Genomic DNA, 12,181 nt, shown 5'->3' on the forward strand with positions numbered 1-12,181 from the left:
CAAAGAGCAGTAGCAAATTGTCATAGCCATTCACCCACAACCTCTAAAGGAACTCAGATAAGGAATGCAAACATGGCAGCAGTATCTAAAATGTATTCCACAGAGTTATGACTCATTAAGTCTGTTTTCTGTACTGGGAAAACTGGTATAAACAATAATAAACCTGAGAATGAGTACACACACAGATTCAGTGGGAAAGAGCCACCACAGCTTTTGAAAAATAAAGTGTTTCCTCACAAATCCATTTGAATTCTTTGAAGGAGTAAAGGATCATGTGGATAGAGTCGCCCCGGTTGATATTGTGTATGAAGATTTAAAAAAAAAAAATTGTCAGGAGTCCTTGCCAAATCTTCTTAAAGAAATAAAGCTATCATGGGATGAAAACTATCAAGAAAGTTAAGAATAAGCATAAATGGTCATTTTTCAGAATGGCATGGGATTATTGGTTGACTCTCATGGAGACTTGTTCCAGAACTTGTGCTACTTAAGGTGTTACTGAATAGTGTGGGAAAGGGACGAAGTGTGAGTTGACAAAGACTGATGATAGTACAAAATTGTTCAGAGCCATAAAAAAATAAAATGGAGTCTAAAGAACTGCAGAATGATCTGATAATACTGAATGACTGGGCAGACAAGATTCATGTTGATAGATGCAAAGTAATGCACTTGAGGAATATACCCTCTAATTATATATACAGAATGGTGGGCTTTAAATTAGGCTCAGGAAGTCCCTAAACTGCTGAGTGTCAGAAGCTGGGAGGTTTACCGGGGAATATCACTGTGTGTATGCCTTATATTTTATATGTTCTCCCTAAACATCTGCTACTGGCCACTGTCAGAGAGGCAGGAAACTGAGCTAGATGGACCTTTAGTCTGACTTAGTGCAGCTGTTCTTATATTCTGGGGAATGCAAGGGAAATAAAGGAAATGTGATTTTTTTTTTTAAAAATTTTTTTTAACAGTTGAGATTGCAGCTAAAATCAAATGGAATTTCATAAGACAAAGGGGAAAGCACTTTTTTAGCTCAAGGGCCTTCTCTGCTGAATTTCAAAGGTCTGCAGCAAAGGCTTCCATTGCAAAGGTACCTCAGGAAAAGGTCATAATCTTTCATAATTGAAGAGCAACCTAAACATTAGGGTTGATTCTATTATTTAACGCTGTTTATCATGCCTTAGACGCTACTTCTCGTAATAGCTAAGATTGATTTTTTTTTTCCTAGGGCAGGCAAACCTGTATTGACTGACCAGATGAAACAATCTGCTGCAAGAGCTGGATTGGTTGACACTGTTACCATAGCATGTAGAGAGAAGCAGGGAACCACAGCTCTGCTCTGAGGTGAGGGACAATTACTGTTAATGCCTGGGAAGTTGAGGGAAACGCAGGGGCAGAAAGTTGTATTATGTGGACCAAATCATTCTTTACTGCTCTGCACAGCAGAAAAGACATGCTGGAAGAAGTTTTGTAATTTTATAACATGACTTCAATGTATACCATTTTCATCCTCCTTGTTTCTACATGCTTGATGCCTTTCCAAACACAAGATGCCTAAATTAGAGGTCTTGTTAGGGTAGAACACAGGTACCTCTAGAAGATGAAGTCAGCTAACGTAAGGTCAACATTACTTTCTGGCATTTTCCTTGCTTAGTAAAAGTTGTGGGCAATTGAGCTTTTAATTTAGCTGTATAGGTTAAGAGTCTGGAATTAAGTCGGGTGAATCTATGCCTATGTGCACTTCAATCTTCTCCACAACAGAGTACTTCAAGAGATGAAATCTGGTCCTCAGACCCTGCACTGCAAGATGGTCAATCCACTTCATTTGCTTCAAGCAAGTATCTTACATGCAGATAGGAGAGAACTTTTGTTTTGATGACAGCAGCTGTTATTTCAGTGTAAGTGTCATACACCTCTCATGCTGTTTTGAATTGTATCTAAATAAATTAAAAATATGGTGCTTTTCAAAGCCTTCAACAGGTGCATGCATTTTCTGCTATCCTGAAAGTGAACATCTTATTGGAGCACACTAACTGGTTGATGAATTAAGTAACATTGCTAGAGGAAAATGTAATCATCATGAAATTAATAAACGTATTCCTGATATATTTCTTCTGCTTCAGCATTTTTCCAAACTGATGCATGATGAAAAGCCATCTGAAAACCAACTGCTTGGCTACTACAGCATATCATGTGAAGCTTCACTGCAAATTCTTCTCTTCTGTCGTGTCTCCCTACTGTGGACATGAAATATCATAAGCCTCTTGATTTTAAGGGCAATGCTAAAAGTCTTCTTTGCATTTCTAGACTCTTGGCCAGGCTGCTGTATATGACATGGAATAGGTTGGTGGATAAGGGCTGAGTAACGTGTAGTCTGCTTTGAGGTTCTCAGACACATCTGTTTACTGAGCTCCATTTAGTTAGGTAAAATGATAAAACTTTAAGGTTGTAACTGCCTGATAATTTGTTGTGAAATCCATCCTTTTCCAAATGGTGATCGCATCTCTGTTTAATGAAGGGGAGTAGCCATCTTTCAGATCAATGTAAACTGTAAAAAATGTTTATACAAGTGCCTGTAGCTCAGAAAAAGGCTTTTTTCCTTCTCTAAATCCTGTAAAATATGCAACTGGAGTGGTTTTGTTCTTTATATTTGCAGTGAGATCCAAAGGCATTAATTCTGTCAGTTACGTAAAGCTTTTTTTTTGTTTTCCTAGAAGCTTATTGTTTTGCAAGGAAACTCAATTAGCAGAGTATGTATAATTGTGGGCATGGCATGTATTTCTTCCTCGGTGGGTCTCACTGATGGCAGCATCAGATAAAAGGATTAGCAGGAACTGTGCCATAGCAATGCAGATCTCTCATTTACCTGGAGAAAGCCTTCTGCTGTCTTGACAGCTGTGTAAGACTGTCAGCCAGGGGCGAAGAATCCTAACTTGCACTCTAATTTGGTTGAAACTTGAACGCATGGGAGAGTACAGCTATTACCTCTAGCCAAACAGAAATGAGTCAACATGTTGATAGCTTAAATGAACAAGCAACTTTTAAAGAAAGAGTGTTAACATAAGACTTAGATTACCATTCCCACTGCCATCTTTCACAATCTCGAAACTCCCCTTCTCACAGGAGTGTTGTCTTCTCTGGATCTACGTGGAGCTGTGTGTGCTTGTAAGGGAACTCTATAATCTACATACCTTCTCCTTATATTCTTATATTATATATATTCTTAAATAATATCCTTAAATAATCTATGCAGCACAAACAACAATTACACAAAGGCAAGATCAGCACACTGTATCTCACCCACAGATGAACACCGGGCTGGGAATGAGACATTGGCTAGCCTAAATTTCTCTGCTTGACTGCCATTTTAAAAGTTCACGGTGCTGGGTTGTGACATTTGTCTCCTACTTACTGGGAAAGAACCAACAACTTCGTTTGTGCAGTGTTAGTAACTTGGGCTGTATTTGAATCAGCTGTCACAAGAAAGTGGAGTTAAGCTGCATAAATGTACGTGTGCATAGGGGGAAGGGATTCTTTATCTGCTGTAAGAAAATCATAAAAATTTAAAAGAATCTTTGGAGGCATCTTGACTGCGCTGGTGGCACATGCTTGGCATATGAAATGCTGGACACTTATGCCAGTGCATGTTCCTAATTACAATCTCCTTATCATAAACAATTACCATTAAATGCAGTGCATGGTGGAAGGGGGAGGAGGAAGAAACCCAGGTAGGATTGTTTGGAGCTGCATGAGTCTGTGTTTGCCTCAGGCTTAGTTAGCTGTCAAGAAACCCCCTGGAGCACCCAGAATTCACAGGCTTTACAGCTGATCATAATCAATAAAGGCAAAAGCCCAAGCCAGGGAAAGCAGGCAAACACGTGTTGTCCTCTTGACCATTGCAGGATAAAACTGTGTGCTGCTGAGTAATTGTGAAGAAATATGGGGGTCAGAAACACACGCTGGCTTTAGGCATCTGTAAGTGGTGCATGAAGCTCTGATCAAAGTGGGGTGATCACTGTGTAAGGTTGATATCTGCTCTTCCATGGTCAATAAGGATGTTTTGTTGTTTATGTCCTTTGGGGTCCTGTGTTGCTTTGCGTGGGGGCACAGGATGCTCCCCGGGGGAGCAAAAAGGCACAAAAGGTCAGGCTGCTGCTTGATGAATATCAGCTAACAGTGTGGATTGGCAGTGCTCGCGGCAACTCCTGGTGAGAGAGAGTATTGCAGAAAGCGCACTGGCTCATGTTCATGAGTGTAAAAATTATCATCTGCCATACTGCAGCAAATCCAGCTCTCTTCTTAAGATGGCTTTGGAGCAGACTTATAATGATGCTGTATTTTGTCACTTTATCTATCAAAGTGAGTTAGATTCTGCTACACTTTGCTATCTGAAGTATCTTGCTCCATGCTTTGCCTTAATGAATTTTGGGGAGTAATCACGGAACAAAAATCTGATTGCCATTGTTAAATGTGTCAGAACAAGGCCTTTATGAGTACAGCGTTAAATACTGTAAGAGAACAGCTTTCTTCACAACGTGATCCGGACCCAAGGTTTTAAGGCTCATGATGAAGTTAACATGGCTTACATCAGGTGAGGATGCTGCAGCCTGAACAGTCTGTATTGTCAAAACCTCCAGCATGTGTCAGGTGATATAGTTGAGCATAACATGCTGGGACCTATGGTAAACTTCATTATTTCTTCTGTTTTAAGAATATGCATAGGGCCAGTCACCACAGAGCAGGTGATACAACTTTGTCATGTATCCAAGACTTGCACATTCGAATCACTATAGAAGTATGTTCCTTGATACTAAACCTTTACGGTCTTGCTGTTTGGATACTCTATGTCTGCACTTCCATGCTATTGATAGAGGAGAATTAAAAGGAACCACAGCAGTATTGCAAGTTTGGGATAAAAAGTAGAGGATGCGACCTCAGGCAACCGATGCTTTGTAATGCCAGAGGACGGGTGGATCAATACTTGGTGCTGTGGATCTCCAACACTTACTGGAAGCATTATTTAAAATGGCTCTTTCTGTATGTGTGAAAAGGCGCTAGACCCCTTAAGAAAGGAAAGATTTGGATGTCTTGGCAGGTAATCATGATAGTTCTGTTTTAATAAATGACTTGTCTCTATGCCTATGAGAAATTCTGCACTTTTGTATTCTTACACAGACAGATCACTCTCTGGTGCTCTATATTAGACTGTTCTCAGTGGATTGACATTTGAGTACTTTTGAACAAGGACAGGATTCTGACCCCAGCTGAACAAATCCTGCAACCCCAAGTGTCCGCATACTTAATTGGCTGAGCTTATCTTTATATCATGTATTCCTGTTCATCACACTGCAGGGCGTATGTTTGCTTAGCATTTCTGCCTCGCACCACCCGGACAGGGTGGGCTTACAGCCAACTCATTATCTACCCTCCTGTCACAGTGTCCGTCCTCAGAAAGACTGGCAGTACTAAAACCTTGTTGCTGTGGAAAGTTTGCTTAAACCAGTTCCTTAGAAAAGATAAGCATGCAAAAATATGAATTTAGGTGGGGCTTCATTCTCATAGATTTTTATACAAGAATGAAAAGGGTGACAGTGGAAATTGCGAGGAAAGGCAAGGAAAGGCCAATAAAATATGGAGAAGATCCTAGTCAGTTCTCTCATTTAACACTCAGTGGTTGTGATTTTGACTGATTTAGTTGAATAACAATTTACTGAGTCAGATTTCTTGGTTCCCTGAGAAAAGAACTTGAAAAAAATCAGTGTTGCATCATTTGATACTATGTAGATAATTACTATAGACATCTAGGTGGCTTCGAACATTCACTATTCCTCGTGAGGGTAATAGGCAGCATTTTGCCTATCTTAAGCCAAATCTTTGCTCCTGTCTGAACACAATAGCCAATCTTTTTTTTCTGGGAGAAGTTTGGGAAGGAAGAGATTTCTTGTTTTATCTTCTTTCCTGGAATAGTTATGACCTGTCATAAACAGTTGGAGTGGTGGTCATCTGCCTTCCAGTTGTTCTTGGTGGGATCTCTATTGTATGGATCCCACAGAGACATCAATTACTTCCTTAACCTGTGACAAGTGCTTTTAATGCTATGATAAAATGCAATTGCCATGGTGTTCAGTTCTGTTGCATGAGCTGTGATACACCTTCTTTAATTTTTCTTATGATAAATACATATTTTAAATTAAGGAAGACAATGAGAAGAGAGGAAAATAAAGCCTTAAAGAAAGCTTGAGTGAGCATCTGTCATTTTCCTCAGGATTTATAAGAACAAAATGGCTACTGCAAAAGGCTTTTTAGCAAATATACTGGAAAAGCAAGGGAATAAAAGTACAAACTGAGCAACTATGTGGAAAAAGCCCGCACTTCTCACAAAACAGCCAGTTCTGCAGTCTCTCACTCTTCAATGGGGTTTCCTTCCGGACTTGACAATCCTCACTGATAAATAGTTAGTTGTAACCAATACGTGCTCTTTAAAAGGGTTTCTTTTAAAAAGTTATCTTATTCAGTTAAAAAAGAAAGCATTTGGGAAAAAAACCCCACAACCCAACAATCCCCAAACCAAATATTTCTCTCTCACTCGCACCGCTGCAACCAGCTCTAACTATAGATGTGGAAATCAGGAGCTTAATAGGCCCTCCAATAGGCACTCAATTTTTTTTAAAAAAGGGGACTTTAAAGTTTTCCTAATCTAATCTCTATGCATATAAAAGACTAATATTGGAATATACTGTGAGCTTGTTCTGAACTTGCTTCTACTTTATATCAATGTCGTAGTGAGTCTTTTGCTCAGAGGAGTTGATTTAAATGGCAACAAATTTTAAACTTTAAATACTGTTTTGTCTTAGTTTCTCCAGGGCTTTTTCTTCTGCATGATCCATCTTACCTAGCTTTATTTTGCCGCAATATTACTGTCTTACTTATATGCTGAGATGGAGTTAATGGCAGCACAAGCTGTAAGAAATAATTTTCTAGCCCTTTGTAAGCTCTTGGTAGTTATTAGAGGACCAGGCTTAACCTGAGCCCACAAGTAATCACTCAGAGTCAGGGAGTCTGAGAGTGCTGTCTTTTCATTGAAAATTGTGTAAAATAAGCCACTGCATAGTGTTACAGCCTGTGCCAACTGGCTGATGTTGGAGGCTATTACAGGAACTGTTCCCTGTGAAGGACACTGTTGTTAGATTTGAAATGTGACTTTGTGGCTTTTAAGTTTTTTTTGGCAGAGGTTGTATTTGTTGTCTGATTGTAACCTGTTGAGTTATAAGGGTGCAATAAAGAGTGAATATTTCATTGAAATTCTGTTTGCCTAAACTTTTCAATATTTCTGCAGAATTGACAAAAATTTTGTCTTCAATCTTATAATTAGAAAATAAATCCATAACTTTTATCTACACTATAGCTGTCTTGAGGAGGCAGAACTAAGTTCATTAAAATACAATTAATTTTCCTTGGATTTCTTTTGAATTTGTTTTTAAACATGTGTCCTAATAAAAATGAGCTTTGAAAATTGTTGACTAACTAAAAATGAACTTAAAATTTGGCAGTTCCATGGTTATCTTCTCTCTTAGATATAAATATGCTGAGGATTTCTTCATTTGAGAGACCAGGAGCACCACCAGAAGATTTAAACTTCTTGAAACACAAACCCCATTGTCTAGTTGGAATTTTTCCCTAATTGAAGACTTTTCAAAATATACATTTTACAATAGTTCTGGAGCAGTAAAGCCAGCTGGGATTGTTTGGAATTAGTAACTACTTCAGAAGTTAGCCAAGTGCAAGGGTATTCTTATCTGCTTTACTGTTCCAGACACAATTTCACATAATTCTGTTACTTCATAGAGCTGACGTCTCAAAACATACTTCTGACCACTGTCAGGCAGCTTTTCAAGTTCACACATGAAACCCCCTCAAGTGCAATGCACACTAAAGTAGTTTTCAGCTGATTTAGTTTTAGTGTGGAAGGAATGTAGCCTTTCCACCATAGTGGGATTTACCTTATTACCAGTTTTTTTTCTGCTGGGACCTACTCAGGCCTCTTTTCTCAGGCAGAACTCCTATGGGGAGTAGAACTGAACATTTGCTTAAGTCAGGAGTGCTAAATTAGGCAAATATGGGATGGGAGATTTACTGTAACATACCCAGGAGAGTCATAAGTTAGCAATTGCAAAACATGACAGTTTGCAGTGGAAGGAATCTTTCTTTCTCTTACAAAGCTCAGAGATGGAACCCTGGCAAGGAGGTTAGTCTTTCTAGAGACTAGTTTACAACTTGTAGAGTACTGAGGTAGCCGATGGAAGGAAACTTTTATAGACCAGCCCCAGTATGTTGCACAGCACAGATGGCTTGCTTTATCCATAATGAACCTTGTTTTTTTGAAGCTGGCAGAATCTGTTAGAAAAATTTCCAAGCTCAGTAGCAGCACTTCTGTGTACAGCTGTGGCTTGCATCTGTCAAAGCTTGTCTCAAAGCAGTGGAGGCAGCTCAAAAGTTCCATCAACAGCACAGGACGTAAATACTTGGCTACCAATACATTGTACCTCATAGCTTTTGGCCCACTTCTCCGCTGAAGGTAGCATACAGGGCACTGAATATTACAGGAATCTGTCAACGCGCTCAGTGCGTTATTATTTATCATTTTATTACTATGGGTGTCAGTCAGGCAAGTTTCTTTCTGGTTTAACTTCCTACCGTACCCTCTTTATTATTTTTTTGGATTGAAATGCATGAAAAGACCAGTGATCTGTGATGTCAGTGCTGGAAATTTCAACCTCATTCTAATGATAAAAGTTCTCTTGTTTCTAGCAGCTACGTTGTTGTCTTTTTGCTTACTTTGGATACTCAGCCCATGATTTGAGAAATCCAAACACTTGTACAATGCTTTAATGGATTGCAACCTACAAGTTTGTTCTCTGTGTTATAACTTCCTGAAGTTAAGTAATAAATTACTTTGTTAGGCAGTCAAAAATGGTGCAAGAAGGCTATTAATGTTATCACATTAATGCTAGCCAAAATGTCTCCACCTGAAGCTGTATATAGAAATGAAAATCAAAGGCTCAGTAAAATATAGCAGACATCACTGAATGATAGATTTACAATGACTGTCTTGGAGAGCTTTCTCTGAGATTTAAAGCCAATGAATATATTTTATCTGATTGTAACTTCTCCAGGAAAATAAAAGCTATGCATACAGTGTGTGCTCCTTCAGACTTTACCGTATCAACTGGTTTTGGCATAGTTACTAACACAAATGAATTCTTTTTCTCCTACCTGATGAATACCATAGTAATTTCTGTGACCAGAACACTAGGCATTTTGATTATCTGCTATCAGCTTACAGTTATTTCCTGCTACTGAAAGATGCTTGCCAAATAAGTTTTTACGAAGTAGATATAGAAGTCCTTGTTCTGGAGTTTTCATGATGCTACTGGAAGCCTCCAGGAACTGAAAAGAAAGAGATTTTCTGAAAGTACTTTGTGAGGAATCATCATAGCTGTAATAAAAGGATATGTAAATCCATGGTGGAAGATTTGAATCTATTGACAATGATAACCACTTGATTTTATCCTTTATTCTTGTTCTTACCTGAAATTTATAAATTGGTGAATTGAAAATATTTTACTTGAATTTCTGGTCAACAAGTCTCTATGTCTCAAAACAATTGCCACACATAGTGTACAGTACTTTGTGGTAGTCTTACTAGGGAAAAGATAAAATACTTTCATGGTTTTATAATAGACTGAACTCTTCATTTTTGAGAGCAGATATATCCTGTGAAGAATGAAACAAATTTAAAAAATAAATAGTTCAAGGATGGGTTTATGTCATACTATATCTGTTTTCTGGCAGGCTGGAGAAATTCAGTCCTGCTTTCCCAAATTACATTTAAAAAATACATGTAGTTTCTAGGTGCCAATGTCTTTGACTGAGAAATAAGCCTTTGGTCTGGAGGTCTAGGAGCAGTGGTGTTGAGGAATGTATCTCAGTGTATCTTTATTGCTAATTCCAGCCCATAGAAGAGTTAACTACGTATTCAGTTTATAGTTCTATAAGTCAGAAGACTTTTACACCACTATATTCAAAGCCAGGTGCCCCGCGGCTGGGCTGTCTGCTGCCGATGTCCCCAGGACCCCCCTACTGCAGCGGGGTTGCAGATCGATGCATTCTTGGGAGCTCAGGCTGTCACCCAGGCTTGAGTTCAGTTCCCACTGGAGACTTCTGAGCTTGTTTTTTGGAAACTACTCAATTCCTTGTGACGATAGACAGTGGGGAGGGAATGGGGAGGAGGGAGGAAATAGAGAGGAAGAAGCTGGTAACGATCTAGTTTCTCTTGTACCTGCTGCCAATTAGGTGGTGAGAAAGTATTCATTAACTGTAACCCAGTTCTACGGCCAGGCAGTGCGAGTTCTCCACCACAAGGAACAAAACATGTCTGATGGTACAGTAAACTAATTTTTGTGTGTGTTATTCTTATGTGGCCAGCTTTAAGTGGGTGTATTTCTTACACAAGAAAGGTGTAGTAAGTCATAACAAGGAAGAGAGGGGACATTTGAAATGAGTATAAACTTTGTTCATCAATTAGACAGCTGAGAACAGCTGAAATTCAGGAGTCGTCTTGCTTGCAGACAGGTAAACACAAGATATTCTGGATTAATGTCACTTCCACAGGGTATTCCACATACACTGCAGGCCCAGGTGTTCAGAAGTCAGAGGCCAGGTTCTCAAGAGGTCATAGCATGGCTGAAGAATGACTCTTTCAATGTAACAAGCTACTTGCTTAGATATAGCAACTAATAACAACATTTCAAAGACTACTTTCAACTAAGTAGGTGATTTTCATATTTTTGCTTTTCAACCTTTTGGAAACACATTTTCAGTATTTGCCTGCTAATTGTTCTTTGCATGAAGACTAGAAATAGCCAGGAAAAATAAAGAAAAAAAGAATTTCTTTTGTAACTGGATGAATCCAGGAATGAGGGCTCCAAGTAAAAAGCTGATCATAATGAAGCTTGCCATTAAAATTAATACACTTGGCTATACATTATGGGCCAGATGAAGGGCAGCAGAAGGGCTTGCTGACAGTGGCAATCAGCTTGGATTTACAGAAAACGTTGGGAGTAACTAAATACCCACAATATTATTCTTACACCATAAAGTTCAGAATGGAAAGTGACATTGAAGTGCCTGAGGATGCATGCACATACACATACACGTCTGTGCCGTGTGCACAGTGCACCCCCCCACCAGTTCATCAGCAGAAGTGACTGCAGGGGTTTGTACTGGTAATTCCAGTATCAGCTGGAGTGTTTTCACTGGGGAAGGAAGATGCTTAGGAAAAAAGAAGTATTCTTTCAACAGGAGTAGTACTTTGAGTGGTGGATGAATTGTTTTTGTTTCTATGTATTTTTCCTAGTGATGCTATACTAATAAAAATACACTGAATTTTTTTTTTAAATATTTTTGAAAAACAGCAAGTCTGGGACAGATTTGCTTTTAGTATCTGAATCAGAGTGAGCAGTCTTGAACTGCTACCCCCTTAGAATGACACAGACATGAAAGGGATGCGTGTATCCTTTCACTCTGCTGAGGTATCAGGATAATTATCCAACATACAGTTCCCTCTCAGTGCTTTTCAGTGCATTTTGAATGAAGAGACTGTGAGGACAGCTGATTTTAATCTGAGAATCCACTTTAAAGGGGCTCAGGAGATTCAGTGCTAATAGAGGAGCTAAGTGATACAGAAGTATTACTTACTCCTCAAATGGGAAGATGAAAATGAGAATCCTTAGATAATACAGGGTGGAAATAGATACCTGCTGATCTTCCCCCAGGCTCAAAAAAGACTGAATGAAGAGTATGGAAGGAAGCCGATGCCGTATAGGACTGTCCTTATCAGCTTTTTTTCATTCATTCCAGTGGACCTGAACTCTATATTCTAACTCTGAAAATATTGAAGGACTAGAAAATCTAGTATAAGGGGAAATGGGAACTTCTTGTTAAAACAATTAATTTATTGGGCTGGATCGTCAAGTGGAGAGCTCTATAAAATGTGCCACAGCCTAGTAATGATGCACGCTTAGACATAACTTGTATGTGTCTGGCTGTCTGTGGCTTTTTACATCTGTATGTTTTATCACACAGTTCTAGCGCCTTCTTTTGGGGTTTTTGGCTTCGCCTGTCTTAATGT

The 12,181-nt window shown here is 39.0% G+C and overlaps 1 long non-coding RNA gene across 1 annotated transcript; it reads left to right on the plus strand.

The window, feature by feature from the left end:
- Positions 1-1,227: 1,227 nt before the first annotated feature.
- On the plus strand, positions 1,228-2,099 carry LOC115339580. The gene is made up of 2 exons (XR_003922770.1): positions 1,228-1,335; positions 1,753-2,099. It is a non-coding gene; the product is annotated as an uncharacterized LOC115339580 (long non-coding RNA).
- The last annotated feature ends 10,082 nt before the right edge of the window (positions 2,100-12,181 follow it).

Source organism: Aquila chrysaetos, chromosome 3, assembly GCF_900496995.4.
Source record: "Aquila chrysaetos chrysaetos chromosome 3, bAquChr1.4, whole genome shotgun sequence".
NCBI classification, from domain to species: Eukaryota; Metazoa; Chordata; class Aves; order Accipitriformes; family Accipitridae; genus Aquila; species Aquila chrysaetos.